This window comes from Heteronotia binoei, chromosome 11 (genome assembly GCF_032191835.1).
Source record: "Heteronotia binoei isolate CCM8104 ecotype False Entrance Well chromosome 11, APGP_CSIRO_Hbin_v1, whole genome shotgun sequence".
In the NCBI taxonomy this organism is placed as follows: domain Eukaryota; kingdom Metazoa; phylum Chordata; class Lepidosauria; order Squamata; family Gekkonidae; genus Heteronotia; species Heteronotia binoei.
Window position 1 is genome coordinate 46,038,312 of NC_083233.1, and position 18,497 is coordinate 46,056,808.

General features: G+C 44.0%; 1 protein-coding gene across 4 annotated transcripts in view; it reads right to left on the reverse strand.

Moving 5' to 3' along the window:
- Window positions 1–18,497, reverse strand: part of PLS3 (plastin 3) — a 68,603-nt gene that overhangs the window by 32,859 nt on the left and 17,247 nt on the right. The window contains exon 1 of one of the 4 annotated variants that reach the window (XM_060249914.1): window positions 12,698–12,837. The exons of the other annotated variants lie outside the window; for them this stretch is intronic. The gene's annotated coding sequence lies outside the window, so the exon portion shown is untranslated. Of the gene's footprint in view, window positions 1–12,697; window positions 12,838–18,497 lie in introns of those variants that run through there. 4 annotated transcript variants of the gene reach the window in all.

Consider the following 18,497-nt stretch of genomic DNA (forward strand, 5'->3'; position numbering starts at 1 on the left):
CCACCTGCCCAGAATCATAGCCCAACAGATGTTTAAACAGCAGACAATTCTAACACCACTAGCTGAAAGCACCTCAAAACAACGCTGCCTTGCAATGCTTTCTAGAACCCAACAGAGGGGACTCTCCTGGATTTCTGTCTCATTGCTGGCAGGGCTGGTCCTGCCACTAGGCAAACTAGGCAATTGCCTAGGGCGCTGGCCTTCTGGGGGGGCACAAAATTGGGTGCCCCCATGTGACTCAGTGACATTATCAGTGCAGGGGAGGCAGAAGTTAGCCTTGCCTAGGCTGCCAGACAGTTTAGGGTGAGCCCTGATTGCTGGGGCAATGACTGACTGTGAGAGATGTGAATGCTCAGTGAAAAACAACAAATATCAGGGTTGCAGAATCTGGCACAGGATCAGGAAAGAAATGTTCACACACAACCATTCTCATATTGCCCACTACTGCTGGCCACCTTCCCTGCTCCTCTTTCTGCCATCACACCTACATAGGAGGATGACCCCAATGGTGATTTTGCCAGAACTTTCTCAGTGGCCCAGAAACATTTTCCCCTCAGTGGCCCCTCATTTTCCCTTCTTGCATTCGATACATGGAACAATCCCTGTGTAGAAACAGCCAGTGAAATGATTTTGAGATAAGGTTTTACTCATACAAAATGTGTAGCATGAAGACTTGTACATGAGATAATTTACAGCATTAGTGAATAATAATTCCTCTGCGTGAACAATTAACATGCTATAATGTGTACAGAGATAATATGCAATTTAAGATTTCAATGATTTCAATATAATAAAGTTTCACAGCTTTGAGAACAGGGTTAACTCTTTTCATTAGCACAATTCTCCTGATGAGAAGGTGTACTTCATATAAAGAGCTGCCACCTTGATGGAAATGTGCAGATAGCAGACAATGGGAAAGACCTAGACCTGAGACCCTGGAGAGCTTCTCCTCAGTGGGGATTTGAGGCCAAGTTTCCAAAGTCCAATACACTCTACTGACACTAAACTGGTTTGACCCTCATGCACCGTATATAAATTTTCAAGAAATGCAACTCTCTACTGTTTTTGCTTCATACAAAAATCTTTCTTTCTTAATTTACCCCAAGCTGCTTGAGAATATTATTTGGAGCCCTGTATTTAACCAGATTTAGACAATGGCAGAAAGACAGTGGCCACAGCGCGCACACAAAAAACCTTCCACAAGACTGTCCAAGCTCAACATTGGTTTCATTTAGGTTTGTGGGAAACCACCCATAAGAATGCTGATTATTGTTGATTGACTACATCCACAATGTCTTGATGACAAAGTTGCTATTTATTTAATCGAAGGATGTATTTATTCACAAATTAGTTAAGTATTTGCTTTAGCTAGCTGGATGCAATCAGAGGCTCTGACAGAAAGTAAACTCACAAGGTCAGGAAACGCCCACTTCAGAGGACAGGAGAGCCAGGCCCAGTTTCCTCATGCTGACTAAAGACAGACTCACCAGCCACACCAAAAGGAGTGGGAACCAGGACAAAGGCACATTCAGGTGCAGCTGGGGAACAGACACAAATTCACTTGCTAACGGGCCATGGAGGACAAGGTGACATGGCTGCCAACAGCTGGATCTCTGGAGAGTAAATAGCACAGTTTGGGGTTGATGTGGGAGAACTGCCAGAGGAACCTCTGTGGTACAAATAGTTTTTATTTATCATAATTTACTGGGGACTTCAGGATGGGCAGTGATCCTACCCACAAGTAACTCTTAATGTGCAGCTGTGCACTCTGGTCAACCCGTGCTCTGTACCATTTTTATTCTGCCCACTGTCACAAGTCAACTGCAAGTCTATTGTACTCCCTAACTGAAAACAAGAGAGAGAGAGGTGCTTGCTTGAGGCCACCCAATAAACTGACAAGAGAGGAGAGACTTGTCCCCAAACCTTTTGGACGCATTCCCAGATCTTCCATGTGTCTGGTATCTAGTGACAAATAACTGGAAGGCAAGTTCACACAATCAGTCTGAGCATTAAAAAAAAGTTACCAATGCAAGCAGGCCTAGGCATGGGCAGGAGAGCAGAGGGGATCAGCATTCCCTGTGGGAGGATTGTAATTTTTGGTAGCACAAAGCAGGATAATCCTCTTGATTAAAAACAAGTTAATACAAGGGATTAATTTAATAGGGCTTCTCAGATTTGCACTGGATTACAGAAGACTGTGGAGACAGGTTTTCTCTATGATGTGGTTGAACAAAAAAATGAGGGAATGATGCCAGATCCACCCCTCAGCACAGGCACACTCATTCTTCCCCTGGATTTGGCTGCAGAAGGTCCCAAATGGTGATCTGTGCAAACAGAGAACCTCAGGGTGCCTGTCCAGAGACCAGAAGAAGCATCTCCAATGTCTGGATGCCAGATTCAGGCTTGATGAGAGCCATCATCAGTTTTGTTAAATACCAGCTGGTTCAAAACCAGTTTCCAAAGGTATGGCTGTTTTCAGCCTTGTCTGTGCTAGCACAAATCTGCCACTGGGCACCTGGGAAGGCGACTCTTTTCCTCACCTTTTTTGTGTGCAGACCTACCTACTTTCTAAACCACTGGAAATGTACTGATATGGACCAGCACCTAGGAAATGCAATTAATTTTTCCGGTGGCTCCTTTCCCTGCTAGCTTCACAGAGAGAAAAATGCACAATATACAGCAGTGAAAAGACATATTTCAAAAAAGATATGCTGTAGGTGCTTCTGCTATAACCAGAGGCAAAGGGTTTCCAGGGACTTTCCAGGAAGAGGTCTGCTTTGATCACATGAAAAGAGGCAAAGGGATTTCTTTCATGCTCTAATTGTGTAATAGCTTTTAAAAGCTGCTGGATACAAGGAGTGTGCACTCACAAGTACATATGCCCACACCTGACACCATTAAACACAGTGTGCTCCAGTGTCTTGATCAGGGGTGGCCAAACTTGCTTAATGTAAGAGCACATAGAATATACGTCAGATGTTTGATAGCTGCAAGACATGAACATAGGGTTGCCAAGTCTATCTCAGAAAATACCTGAAAATGTTGGGGGTAGGGCCAGGAGACTTTCCCATTCCCTAAACTAAATAAAACTACAGCAGTGCAGTTCCCCTGAATACAGTCTTCATTTCCTCGACCCCCAGCATCTGGCTGCACTTCCATTCTCTCTCTCACACACACACACACACTCACACACATAAAGCAGCCAAAATAAAGTTTGGAATCACACACTTTGTGGTCTCCCTGGGATAATTTACTCACCATGGGAGTTGTTGAATGCTGTATACTCAACCACATTCTTCAGACTAACACAGAGAAACCAGAGGTTCTACTTTACTATTTACTCTTTATTTTTCTCAGCAAATGACTTCTGGAGGGATTGTAAAATGTAGGAACAAGGCTGCTTCCCTTTCCTTTCTCACAACAGCCACATCATTCTGCAAGCTCACCCCATCCCCATTCAACCTGACTGATTTAAAGGCACACACACCTTTCTAAAAACAAGCTGTTCCCAAGCATCTTCTTAAGGCTTCCGAGGTGGAAAGATATATGGTGGCTGTTGGGGTGTGGCTTCCCACACCGGCCAGCTTGCTGGGGGCGGGAAAGAGTCTGCAAAACCAGGAGATCCCCTGTTGTGACCTGGGGATTGGCAAGCCTACATGAACATCAGAAGTTTGAGAGCTGTAGACAGGAAGGAAGGAAAATAGATGGGGGGAAAGGAAGAGTTAGAAAGAAAGCAACTTTAAATGCATACTCCAAGCCAGCTAATGGGGTGGTAGGAACTTCGAGAGCCACACAATTGTGTAAAAGAGCCACATGTGGCTCCCAGTCAGTTTGGTCAACCCTGGTCTTGATGATCAGGTTAAAGACAAAAGGGATATTAATAGAACCTCCATGCACAAAGATGCTGTACCTTTCTGCTTTGCTTGCCAGGCTGGCCCTTGCTGGAAACAGAATGCTGAGTCAGATGTATCTTTTCATTCAACCTACCAAGGCAACTTTTATGTTCTTATGTCTCTTGCATGTAGCTAAGTGCCCCCTTGATAACTTCCAAGCAGGGCACATTGGAGATGGAGTTAGCCAGATAACAGTTGTAAAGTTATGGTTGAGGGTGTGAACTAGGGAGTCACAGCATTAGCTCTCTGCTTCACCAAGAGCTCACTGAGTGCCAAAGGAAGCCAGCCTCAGTCCCCACCCCCATATGGATAATGATGATAAGGCAGGGTTCCTGCCTGGTGGAATGAGCTTCCCTGGGCCCTGCAGGACCTGTTGCAGTTCCACAGGTTTCTTTTGCCAGGCTTTCAGTTAAGGTGGCAGACATCACCCTTCATTAGACCTCCCCCACCCTACGATTCTGGCGTCTGATGGACTTCTGGAATGATTGGTCATGACAGCTGAGGCAGAGTTTAAAGTCTGTATTTTAGCTGTTTTAGAGTGTAATTTTAATCTGGTTTTTAATTGTTTAACCTTCTGATGGAAAGTTAAACAATTAACCTTCCATCAGAAACCCTGAGCCTGCTTCATGGGAAGGGCAGGACATAAGTCTGAATGAATGAATGAATTGAAATGACCTGTATTACAGAATTATCAAATTTGCAACATTTAGCCACACATGCAAATTTTAAAAAAATACTAAGTATGATTATTATTACTTTTCCTTTTGTTTCCTCATTAACTGGTGAAGTGACTATTTCCAAATATTGTTCTAATAAATGGAGATTGCATCCACTAAGAATTCTACTAAAAATTTGAAACACAAATAAATTATGCAAAATAAGGGAGACCACTGGGAATAATTTTGTATGTGCATGCATATATATCCATTCCAGAATTTTCCAACTTGTCATATCTAAATTCATTACTTAGCATTTTATAAAAGATTGTGAAATAGTCCAGGTTTTTATTGCACTAACGTGCCTTTTAAATGACCTCGAAGAAGAAGGGTGTCTTTTCTAGTACTTCTAGATTTTGCACATTTTATTTGCTGTCCTTTAGTAGGGTCATGGCTTTGGACACTTTGGGCTCAGGAAGGAATTTTCCTCCAGGCTAGATTGTACAGAGATCCTGGAGGTTTTCTACCTTTCTCTGAGCTTAGAGCAGGGGTCACTGAGGGAATGGGAGGGCCAAATAGTTGTGAATTTCCTGCGTTGTGCAGGGAGTTGGACTAGATGACCCTTGAGGTCCCTTCCAGCTCTGTTTCTAATCAACAGCACTTAGTGCATGTGGGTTCCATTGTTTGCTATCATAACAGATCGCTTCTAGAAGCCTGCCTAAGATGTTCTTTAAAGTCATCTAAACTACTGGGCATCATCACTGCATTTTGCAGGCAGGAATTCGTATGTGGTCTATAGTGCATACTTCTCTTTCCCCTAGTCCAGACATAGTCTGTTTTTCATGCCATTCTGCAAGGTGAGGGCTGGATCTTATCCAAATTTGAGGACAGTGAAAGCAGCAATTCTAGCTGCATCAGTTTAAATTACCTGTGCTGGCAGAATCCAGATTAAAAAGATGAAGAACTTCTTTCTCTAAAACTGTTTAATAGCAGCAAGCAACAAGGAAAAAAAACAAGCCAAATAAAGGTGGCAAATAGCAAATGCTAGTGGGACTTTCACTGCTGACGTGAGTTCTTTAAAGCCATAAAAAGTGAGCTTTTTGCATTCCTGAACCTGATGCCAGGGACTAACAGACAGCCTTCAGTAGCTCCTTTCTTGGAACTGTAGTTGGCTTCACTTCACAAAAGCAGCAAAAACTCTTCAGACACATTTTTCAACAAGGTCATCATAGCAGTACAAGAGTCAGATGAAATCTTTAGACCACAAAGGTTAGGAACAGGATGGCACAAACATCACAGATTAAAAACAATACATTCTAACAGAAATAAAAAATTCCAAGCAGCCAGCAAATACATTCCTAACAAGAAAAGACACCCACATCAACAAGAAGCCATTCTGGTAATCATGTACTAGAGAATACAGAGGAAGAAAAACTCTCATAAAAACCAAAAGTAGGGACTGAGTTATTCCAATGTATTTATATTGGAAGCTAACTCATCACAAAGATCAGGGCAGGTAACTAATGTTTCTTGTTGCCCAAATTTTTGAAAATCCACCTTCCTAATCAAAAGCAAACTGGAAAGGTTTTGCATTTTCCCCACATAACAGTTCTGTCAAGACTCCAGGAGAAGGGTATTTCAGACTTCACACTGCAAATAGTATAGGATCAATGAAGATCCTGTGAATTTAGGAGGAGGTATTTGTGAGTTTCCTGCATTGTGCAGGGGGTTGGACTAGATGACCCTGGAGGTCCCTTCCAATTCTATGATTCTATGTCAGCTAAATGGGAGTGATAAGGCAGGCCAGTAAACAACTGCTTACCAAGGTAACTAAGGATCAGGTAGGGAAGCTACACAAAAGGCAATGTTTCTTTTCTGTTAGCTCACAAACCAACTTGGAGCATGTGAAGCATTGTGGGAGAAACAATTTGGATATATCCTGTTTTCAAAACTGTGGTGGTAGTAGAGCCATCAAGTCACTCACTGCTGATTTATGGCAGCCCCTCATGGGATTTTTCAAGACAAGAGATGTTCAGAGGTGGTTTGCCATTGCTGGGTTCTGCATAACAACACTGAAGTTCCTTGGTGGTTTCCCATACAAATATTAACCAAGGCCAACCCTGCTTAGCTTCCGAGACCTGACAATACTGGACTAGTCTGGGCCATCCAGCTTAGGGCTTCTAAAACTCTTCCCAAGATCTCAGGTACTAGAGCTACCTGCCCCCAGATCTCAAATGACTATCAGCTGCTCCTGATATTCAGTGCCTTCTGGAGTGTGGACAGCACTCACTGGGCTGTTTTGAGGAGATAGGGTGGTGCTATATTTTATTTTTGTTAATTTACAAGATCCTGTTTTTCTGCACATCTGGGAAGTTCCACAAGTATGGCGAAACCTTCACATTATCTGCAGATGTCCCTGTTGTGATGCTTTTGTGGTTGGCACACAGGCCTCCAGAGTTTACTATTAGATACAGGGAGGGATAACAAAGCCTTTTGTGCTAGTAACAGATTTCATAACAAGGCTGACAACCAGACAGAACTATGAAGTTTAAAAATGCCCTGGTCCAAACCAAGAAGAGATTAGATTTATACCCCACAGATACCCCACAGTGTGGTTGACTTTCTCATCAGATCTCGGAAGATAAGCAGGGTCATTCCCAGTTTGTACTTGGAGGGGAGACCACCAGGAAACCTGGGGTGCTACTCAGAGACAAGCAATGACAAATCACCTCTATATACCTCTTGCCTTGGAAGCCCTATGGGGTTACCACAAGTCAGCTGCAACTTCATGGCAAAAAAAAAGTTATATGCAAATAAATTTCAAAGCTTTATGTAGAAATAGTTTTTGTTGGAACCATACTTGTAACAACTAGATTTTTTTTTTACATTGTTTCATTTAAAGGGAGGGGAGAGACCCATCCAGCCTGATGAAGAGTTCTGGAGAATTTAAAAGCTTGCACAATGACCTGTGTTGTTTTGGCTAGTCTGAATATGAGCTGTTACATGGATATTGTTCTTGGATGTGGACACACAAATGCTACAACCCTAAACACACTTACTAAGCAGTAAGCCCCATTGAACTTATTGTGATTTACTTCTGATACAAGCTCGGGACTGCACTGTATTTTTAATGGATACAAAGAACTGTGCCTGATAGACTGTGAACGTGGTTGTCCACTCATCGATTAAACAATAACATGTAATTCTTATCCTGGAGGTCACTGGCAAACTTAATCACTTGCATTACTCGTTAGTTCCACATCAGCCTGGGGATTACAATATCACTTCCTCCACGTGAGAAAAGACCTACAAATAAGAACTTTGACTATGCAGGCCAAATCAGAGTAAAAGCTAATCAGGTGAATGGAGAACCTTTTTTTTTTTTAAACTATGGACTATTATATGTATCTGTGGTTTTATCCCCCTCCCCTATTTACAAATTAATAAAACAGATATGTACTTTTGCATATAAGTCCTTGGGATAATCACTTGGAAACTTACAACTTTGAAACTGTCAAGCTTGCTTAATATTATATTGGCAATGGCATTTGTTCATTATAGGTAATTTTAATGATATAGTAAATCTTTAGAAAAGGGGAGTTTCCCCTCCCACACCCTCTTCTGTGTTCCATGCTTGGTTTGGGAACAGACATCATCAGCAATAGTAGGGCGTGTTCCCCAAATTCACCATCCAACCACATATCATGTCCATGGGAAGAGCTTGCAACACATAAATCATGGATCCACAGCTTTGTGGCAGCACCCTAGAGCAAAAACTTGATTTTGAACCATGGATTAGCATGGATCCTCATGATTTTTGCTTTGGGCCACCCCAAACTCACCATCCAATCACATATCATGTCCATGGGCAGAGTTTGCACCACAGAAATCATTGATCCATGACTTCGTGGCATCACCCAAGAGCAATAACTTGGTTTTGGACCCTGGATCCTCATGATTTTTGCTTTAGGCCACCCCAAGTTCACCATCCAATCACATATCATGTCCATGGGCAGAGTTTGCATCACAGAAATGGTGGATCCACAGCTTTGTGGCAGCATCCTAGAGCAAAAACTTGGGTTTGAACCACAGATCCTCGTGGATCCTCATGATTTTTGCTTGGATCACCCGAAGCTCACCATCCAGTCACATATCATGTCCATGGGCAGTTTGCAGCGCAGAAATCGTGGGTCCACAGCTTCGTGGCAGCACCATAGACCAAAATCTTGGTTTTGAACCACAGATCCTCATGATTTTTGCTTGGGATCCCCCCACGACTTATCTGGTGCAAATTTTGCCCATGGACATGATATGTGACTGAATGGTGAACTTGGGGTGGCCCAAAGCAATAATCATGAGGATCCATGATGATCCGTGGTCCAAAACCAAGTTTTTGCTCTAGGGTACTGACAGAAAGCCGTGGACCCACGCCTTCTGTGGTGCAAACTCTGCCCATGGACATGATATGTGATTGGATGTTGAGCTTGGGGTGGCCCAAAGTAAAAATCATGAGGATCCATGGTTCAAAACCAAGTTTTTGCTCTAGGATGCTGCCACAAAACCGTGGACCCACAATTTCTGTGGTGCAAACTCTGCCCATGGACAGAATTGATGGTGAGCTTGGGGGGATCCAAAGCAAAAATTATGAGGATTCGTGGTTTGGAAACATGTTTTTCCACTGTTGTTGCACCACAGATTTGTGGAGGCATGATTTTTCTGTTGCTGCCTATAGTCTAAGACAGGATCTACAGCATGATGGTGGTTTGATTTCATTTCATCATAAAAATCATGAATTCATGAGGATCCGTGCTTTGGAACCCTGTTTTTGCACTGGTGAGGTGCCACGAATCTGTGGAGGCTTGATTTTTGTGGTCCTGCCTATAGTCTAAGCAGGATCTACAGAATAATAGTGGTTTTATTTCATTTCAATGTAAAAATCATATGAATTCATGAAGATCTGTGTAGATCCGACTTTTACCCAGACCCCCCTCAAGTACTTGAAGATGGTGATCCTATCACCTCTCAGCCGCCTCCTCTCTAGGCTAAACATGCCCAGCTCCTTCAACCTTTCTTCATAGGACTTGGTCTCCAGACCCCCCACCATCTTCATCGCCCTCCTCTGGACCCATTCCAGCTTGTCTACATCCTTCTTAAAATGTGGTGCCCAAAACTGAACACAATACTCCAGGTGAGGTCTTACCAGAGCAGAGGAAAGCGATACCATCACATCATGTGATCTGGACACTAGACTTCTGTTAATACAGCCCAAAATTGCATTTGCCTTTTTAGCAACTGTGCCTGCAGGCTGCAGCAGGGGGCCTGGGCAGTGGGGCGGGTGCTCCAACTCGGAGATAATTTGTGAAGGGGGCCCCAAGATTTCAACTGCCTAGGGGCCTCCACAGGGTTTAATCTGGCCCTGCACCATGTGCTTTTCCACCTCCAGAGGCTTGAAAGGCTTCCTCTTGGAATGGTGTGTCTGTGTCTTTAAGGCTGAATAGGGGTGGGAGAAGCAGGGGGAGAACAAGATGGCTGCTCTCAGTGGCTGTGAAAACAGCCCAGACCTTCCCAAACCCTCTGTTTTCAGAGGTCGTTTGCATAGGAAAGGTAAACTTGAACCTTTGGTTGCTCTGTGTTACTTTGAAGAAGTTGGAAGTTCAACAACTCGTGAGTAGAAATGTCGGTCCCACCCTTCAGAGTCATCAGAAATGGGGGTGGGGCAGGGGGGAGGGAAGTGTCTGCTGAGCACTTCATTATTCCCTATGGAGATTGATTCTCATAGAGAACAGAGTATAATGGAGAATTGATCTGAGGGGTATCTGGGGCTCTGGAGGGGCTGTTTTTTGAGGTAGATGTATCAAATTTTCAGCATAGCATCTGATGACTCTCCTCAAAATGCTCTCAAAGTTTCAAAAAAATTGGACCAGGGAGTCCAATTCTATGAGACCCCAAAGAAGGTGCCCCTATCCTTCATTATTTCTAATTTAGGGAAGGCATTTAAAAGGTGTGTGGTTCCTTTAAATGTGATGGCCAGAACTCCCTTTGGAGTTCAATTGTGCTTGTCACAGCTTTGCTTATGGCTCCACCCCCAATGTCTCCTGGCTCCACTCCCAAAGTTCCCAGATATTTCTTGAATTGGACTTGGCAACCCTAGGTGGAAAAGCGATGAAAGGCAAAATGATTTAACATTTTAATGATTTAGGAACTACCTAGAAAAGGTGGGCTGTCGATGCTGATGGATCATAATGATCAGGACAGATTCAGCCAGATTCAACCCCCTGCTCAGCTAACAAACTCACTGAGTGGTCCTATTAACTTTTTTACCTGTAAATGGCTGATGTGACGTAAAAGATAAAATGAAAAGGATACCCTGTAACCTAACCAATACCCACAGGATTTGTAAATAATTCATATGCTATGTTGTTGACTTGGCAAAATTCTTTTTTTTTAACAGCCAGAATTAACTGCCTTGTTGATTATGCTGATCTTTTTTTCCTTTTTAACTACACAGACAGGAGCATACACTGAAAACAGAAATTAAAGGGAATCTTCTGAGTTCTCCCATAGTTTGATATTGATTGTACCTGCTTGCTCAGAAGACAGAGGTTTCACAGTAGCCTGCATTGGATGGATTACAGGTCAGTTCAGCAGAAATAAGACCGAGTGCTGCGGCATCTTAAGAACTAATGGATGTATTGCAGCAGAAGCTTTCATAGGCTAGAGTTCAGTTTGTCAGACAGCCCACAAACACTTCTGTGACAATACCGCTGCTTGTCTTTAAGATGGTACAATGCTCCTTTTTGCATTTGTTAGAGAAGACCAGCATGGTTTTCTCTCTGGTTGAGTTCAGGTAACAGAACCGTTGGGTTTGCCCTTGGAGAAGCAGTCTTGAGTTTCAAATCCGTGAAGGAACAAACTTGCAAAAGAAAAAACACTTTTATGTTTCCTCTCCTATCTGGACTTACTAGGATCAGCAGTTTTAAAAAAATTGGAAATAATTATACTACTCAGTTTTATATGAATTCTCCAAGTTTTGATCCTCAGTCCTTGAAAGTCTGGCAAACTGCTTGTTACATTTTTTTAATTCCGTTTCTAATGGGGTTGTTTATACTCATTTTTAACCTATTGTTACCTGTCTGGAGACTAACAGCACAAAGCAGAAATCAAAATACACACATGAACTTATGGCAATACCTTTGATTCAAAGATGAACAAGTCCTTTTATGACAGGCACGAAACAAGAAACACCAAAATATGGGCTACAAACAATTTGGATTCAAGCAAAATAACAGGACTGCAGCCCTGGGTTCCAGAAAAAAATATTCAAAGAGTCGGCAGGAAGAGATAGCACAAAACTCACAAAACAATGTAAGCGTCACCAGGAGGCCCCTCTTCTGAATCCTGCTCAACTTCCTTCCCTCTTTCCCCATTTTCATGCTAAAGCAAAGAAGAGTTTTATGAGAAGACCCAACATAGAATTTCTATTAAATTGCAAGCTTCAGAACTAAGCCGTACATGCCTGTTCTCGCCAGGAATTTTACAACCTCTTGTTATCTGATTGCCTCAATGCTGTCTGTAGTTTGAGACAAATAGCAACTACTTTCCGCAGCCCAAACTGCTGTTTCACATTAGGTCAGCAAAAACATTTACTTAAAGTGCAAAGCCCCCCCCCCAACCATTTCCTGATGCAGATCCTTAAAACCCTCCAGGACTGCCCCCCCCCCCCGCTACTTCACAGGATATAAAGTGGAAGGACATTCTGAGGATCCTGGGCTTTCAGAATCCCCTAGAAAGAACATGAAAAGGCTATTGCTAGTCCAGACGCTGACTGAGTAAACTGTTTTCAGCGGAAAGCAAACAAGAGCTACCAAGCTATGTGCTCCATCCCACTTCCAGAAGGACAGAAGCATTCCCAAAGGCACAGAGCAAAGGCAGAGGACACACCTGCTTGGCTCTCTTGGAAGAAGCGTCCTCCACTGAATCCACATCCCTCGGGTGCCGCTAGCAAAGGACTGCCACAGACGCTGGCAGAGAAGAAAGGGAGAGGAATCGGGCCAGGCTGCCGCTGAGTCTTGGGAGTCGCTCTTCGCTGCACTGCAGCAAAACTGAACCTAAGCAGCAGTTTTGGATCCCTGAATTTAGCCCCCTTACCTTGCCCTGTTGGGATTTCTGAGGAGAGCAGACCTGATCCCTCGCCTAGCCCCGGCGCAATGTGGAACTTTCTCCCACGCCCAGAAAATTAATCTGGAAGGCCAGCATTCCTCCAACAATTGTAATTCTAAGCAGCAAGTCACAACACTTCCTGCCAGCAAATGAGAGCATGGTGACAGAAGGCTGAGCAATTTAAAGCACCCCCCCCCCCCCCGCCCACCGGCTCCAGAAACTTGCATTACACAGCACAAACTTGGACAAAACCCTCTGCTAGTCTGCTCTGAGCCTGACACCAGGCAGATCAGCCCAGCCCCAACATCTAGGACACAAGGTTCACTGAAGAGCAAATGGTGAATTAAACAGCAACTTCAAAAAAGGTCCAGTTGCAAGGAGAGGAAGAAAATGTAGCATCTTTATGCGCTGCTCCAAAACATGAGTCAAAAAATAGAAGCATTGCCAAGTTTATTTGGTGTTTTCTAAAGGAATGCATGAAAATTAAATTCCTTTCTAATCAATTCTATTTATGCATGCAAATCCACCCCAGAAATGGGAATAGCTCTTCCTTCCTATCCATACTAACTGCAAAGAGCTTGAGTAACCAAAGATGTCACTGTTAAAAGTAGTAGTGTCTGATTGGGCCAGAACATTTTCTTGCTGTGTTTTCTTGTGAAGAACCACCCTTCATCAGGAGAGAAAGTGAGTCACCCCCTCATTCGTATTCCTCAGCCATGACCTAGAAATGCAGATTCCAGCAGCTGGATTTCCAAAGTGGCAAACAATTGCCAAGCTTGCTTGGGAGGAGGAAAGCATTAAACGCAAGGGGTTGGGTCCAAAGAACCCTGTGTAGATTACCACATGTGCAATGGAGCTCTCCTGCCCTTCTTCCTGCTGTATGTAACTCAATAAGGTGCTTCCCTGGACCCAAGCCAATGCATAGACTTGGAAGCTGCATGGCATGGTCCAGGAGGGAGCTGACACCCAAATCAGATCCCCTGAACAGCCTTTCCATCTGGGTATGCTCCCATTTGCAGCCAGAATCAAAGGTGGCAGTTTACTGCCCATTTTTTAAGAACTGTGATGTGATCTCCTCAACAAACTGCTCCCTTAAATAAAGTGATTATTTTCCCTAAACACCAGCTAATATACTCCTCAACAGGACAGTTAGTTGTGACTTGGGTTCTGCACCCTTGTTAAAGGCTGGTTAAGTAGCCCCAAGCGATCAATTTAATACTTGCAACCCTAAGGGCTGACACACCTTGCCTGCTCACCAGGGAGGTGAGGAGAGAGGATTAAACATCCATGCCAGTCTCCTCCAGTTTGAATGCTTTATTCTCACGGCCTTCAATAAAAGGCGAAAGAGTTCTGTTCCCTCCAAACCCCCACTAATCTTTTCAGAACAAATGCTACCAAAAGGATAATGCTGATAGACACCAATTCGGTTCTTTGATACTACAGCAGAATACAAAGCTCTTTTGCATGCATGCTCTGGAGATGAACAACCCTATTTTTGCTACAACAAACCCTTTGATCCCCAACAATTGGAACAGTGACCATAATGGGCAATGCTTGGAGAGGAAAGCTTTGTTTCTAAATCTTGCAGCAATAGCAGAACAAAGTTCAATACCTGGGCTAGGAGGAGACATGTTTCATTTTTAATTACCCTAAAAACAAAACAGATTAACCTGGAGAGCCAGTGTGGCGGAGTGGTCAGACAGTCAGACTAGGATCTGGGAAATTCTCAGGTTTGAATCCCCACTCTGCCATGGAAGCTTGCTAGGTGACTTCAGTCCAATTTCATATTCTCAGCCTAACATACTTCAGAGGATTTTTGAGAGGATAAAAGGAGGAGGAGAAAATGATGTAAACTGTGTTTGATCCCCCGAGGGAGAAAGGGGGGGTATCAATGAAATCAATAAAAACAACCAGAGAAACCTGGAACATACTGTGTGAGAAAATTCTCAGCAAACACTGCATACCCCCCCTGGCACAGATCTGGCTTTTCCCGGATAAAACTAAGGGCGTTTTCGCACACTGCTTACCCCGGAGTGACGTCCCTCTTCACCGCACAGCGTCTGCGCGGATTTCGCACCAACTGCTCCACAGAACCAGGATGAGCCGCGAAGTGCCGAGCCTTTTGCGTCGCAAATGTAAACGGCTAAAAACCAGTTTACGTTAGTGACGCAAAAGCCGTGGCTCTTCGCGGCTCTTCCTGGTTCTGCGGAGCAGTTGGTGCCAAATCCGCGCAGCCGCTGCGCGGTGAAGAGGGACGTCGCTCCGGGGTAAGCTCTGTGCGAAAACGCCATGAGAATTCTGCTTGCAGATTTATTTATTTGAGTTAAATATCCATCTTCTCTCTGCTCCAAGCAACTTCCAGTATTTAAAAAAAATCAGGGCTTTTTTTGAACAGGACTTCATAGGAGCACAGTTCCAGCTGACTTGGTGTCGAGGTGTGTGTGGCCTAATATGCAAATGAGTTCCTGCTGGGCTTTTTCTACAAAAAAGTCCTTTGTGGAACAATAGTGATGTCAGGGGGTGTGACCTGATATGCAAATGAGTTCCTGCTGGGCTTTTTCTACAACAAAAGCCCTGAAAACAATATAGTGGAATATGTTAAACATGGCAGGGGGGGGTGGAATCCCACCAGAGTGCAGCCTTAAAACAGCAGAGAATTGAGCTAGCAAAGTAGAGTGGTTAGAGTTTCAGGGTAGGATCTGGGACACAGGTTTGGATTCCCCATCTGTCATGGAAGCTCACTGGACCATCACTCTCTCTCAGTGCAAATGGGGTAAAATGGAGGACTGAAGAATGATGTTGCCCCCATTTGGGAGACAGGAAAGGAAAGGAAAGGTCCCCTGTGCAAGCACTAGTCGCTTCCGACTCCGGGGTGACATTGCTTTCACAACGTTTTCACAGCAGACTTTTTACGGGGTGGTTTGCCATTGCCTTCCCCAGTCTTTTAAACTCCCCCCCCCCCAGCAAGCTGGGTACTCATTTTACCGACCTCGGAAGGATGGAAAGGCTGAGTCAACCTGGGGCCGGCTACCTGAATAGTCTGAATACTCTCTTCTCCCCATACTAATATTCAAAATGCCCCAGTTGCCTCAGTACATACAGATCAGGCTGAAGAAGCTCTGCAGGCAGAGAAGGGCAAAATGAAAATGTGCTCAAAAAAAGAAACACTTTGAATGCCCATCAGCACCTGCAAAGTGGTGGAGGAAAACCTTTGCCCATGGAGCCTCCCCATGCCATCTGTCCTGGTGATGCAAGATGCAATTGTACACAGGAAGGAAACGAAGTTTGTGTACACAGAGAATGCCAGCTCCTGCTTCACATGCCTGGACAGGGAGAACTAGATCTCATCTCACACATACTCTTTCTATATAGCGTGGCTCAGCAAAGTCAGTCTCACTTGCAGAGTAGGGATCCATGAGCTCAGGTTTGTTCCACTAGTCTTTAATAGGAAAAAACACTCATGCCCCATGGCCTCTTACTTGCACTTTTGAGAGTCTAAGAACGTACAGTTCTCCAAAGGCTTCAACACCAGGATCTCCTTGCTTTGTGGTCATAGGGTTGACAATCCCTAGTTGGGTACAAGGGATTCCCTGGTTTGGAGGGCCTCCCCCTGCTTCACAGTTATCAGAAGGCAGAGAGGGGTTGAATGTCCACTGGGCATTCCATTATATCCTATGGAGACTGGTCCCCATAGGATATAATGGCGAATCAATTTGTGGGTATCTAAGGATCTCAGGGGGTTCTTTTTTTAGGTAGAGGCACCAAATTTTCAGCATAGCATCTGGTGCCCCTCCTCAAAAAAACCCCCAAGTTTCAAAACGATTGGACAAGGAGGTCCAATTATATGAGCCCCAGAAGAAAATGCCCCATCCTCCATTATTTCCAATAAGGGAAGGCATTTAAAAAGAGTGTGGTCCCTTTAAATCTGATGGTCAGAACTCCCTTTGTAGTTCTGTCATGCTTGTCACAACCTTGCTCCTGGCTCCACCCCTAAAATTCCCAAATATTTTCTTAGTCAGACCTGGCAACCTTAGTCATCCATCATGGAAGGTGTTTGGGAGATGCTGTTGCCAAAAGGAGGTGGCACTAAGTTTCCAGGGTCATATCATCAGCTCTTTTTCTAAGAATGTCCAGTCCATACCCTCCCCCCCAACCCTGATATTACCTCCAGTTCATTATAGTGTGATAATGGGAACTCCCTGGCCATTTTTATAGAATGCTGATAGATACTATTGAAGGCAGGTGCTCTGGAGTGCTCCTTCCACATTTTCCCAGAAGCATCCTGGATGGGGCAAGTGGTGCACAGCCAGCGTGCCATTGCCCAGGGAGGGGGACAAAGGAGCCTTTTAAATGGAGACTAAATGGCTAACAGTCATCCAAACACAATGTTTAGAGCCACACTGGGCTACAATAAATTTTATTTATTTATTTGCTTTAGATTTGTTTGCCACCCACTCCGCGAGCGAAGTATCTGTGAGCTACCATTCTGTAAATATCTGTGAGCTACCATCTGTAACCGAGCCCCATGGTGCAGAGTGGTAAAGCTGCATTACTGCAGTCTGAGATCTCTGCTCATGACCTCAATTCGATCCTGGCGGAAGCTGGGTTCAGGTAGCCAGCTCAAGGTTGACTCAGCCTTCCATCCTTCTGAGGTCGGTAAAATGAGTACCCAGCTTGCTGGGGGGGAAGTGTAGATGACTGGGGAAGGCAATGGCAAACCACCCTGTAAAAAGTCTACTTTGAAAACGTCATAATGCGATTTCACCCCAGAGTCGGAAACAACTGGTGCTTGCACAGGGGACTACCTTTACCTTTTTACCATTCTGTACCTGACCTGAATGGCCCTGGCTTGTCTGATTTTGTCAGATCTCAGAAACTAAGCAGGGTCAGCCCAGATTAGCACTTGGATAGGAAATGCCAAGGAAGTCTTGAATTGCTGTGCAGAGTAAGACAATGGCAAACTACCTCTGAATGTCTCTTGCCTTGAAAACCCTCCAAGGTCACCATAAGTTGGCTGTGACTTGACAGCCACAACTATTCTGCACACAGACATGTCTCACAACTTCTCCTAAAGCCCTTCAGCACCCCAGCTGTGTGAAGACTGTTCAGGACTGCAGCTTTGGTCAGCCTCTCATAAAATTAGAATGGTTATATATAGAATGGTTATATATACTTTTTTATATAACCATTCTATGAGATACTTTTTTTGTCCTTCCAAAATAAGAAGCATGAAAAGCAATTGTCTGGCAAACATGTCATGGATGTATATTTGGTTTTCATTATAGGGAATCTTCTAATCTTTTGCTCTTCCTCTGTACATTTACCCCGAGTTTTTGAGATGTAATAAAGCCTGTGAGTCAGAGCTAAATTTAAAACATGTCTCCTGCTTTGTTCAGCTTGTCAGCATCAGGAAATGAATGGGTAGAAGGAGCTTATTAGAGGCTCCAAAAGAGACATTCGTCTGTATTGTGCTCAGATTATGCTTTTAGTCTCCAATTCTGTCAGTAGGAGAGAGCCAAAATTCAAAGAAAAAGCCCACCCTTCATCAGTATATCCAGGTGCCAGTAACTCTCCTAGCCTTCACTGATTGCTGTTTCTATTACAGCAAAATATCCACAACAGAATGATAACGGAGAAAAGAACAAAAGAAAAGTCATACAACTGGAATGTTTGAATGTGGAGCGCCCAGACTGCCCTGTCATTATCTTCCTGGTCCTTCATCCGCCTGAAACCTCTCCTTAAAGACTGCATCTTAGAGAAAAGGCCAGAGAGGCCAAGCTGCTGGAGG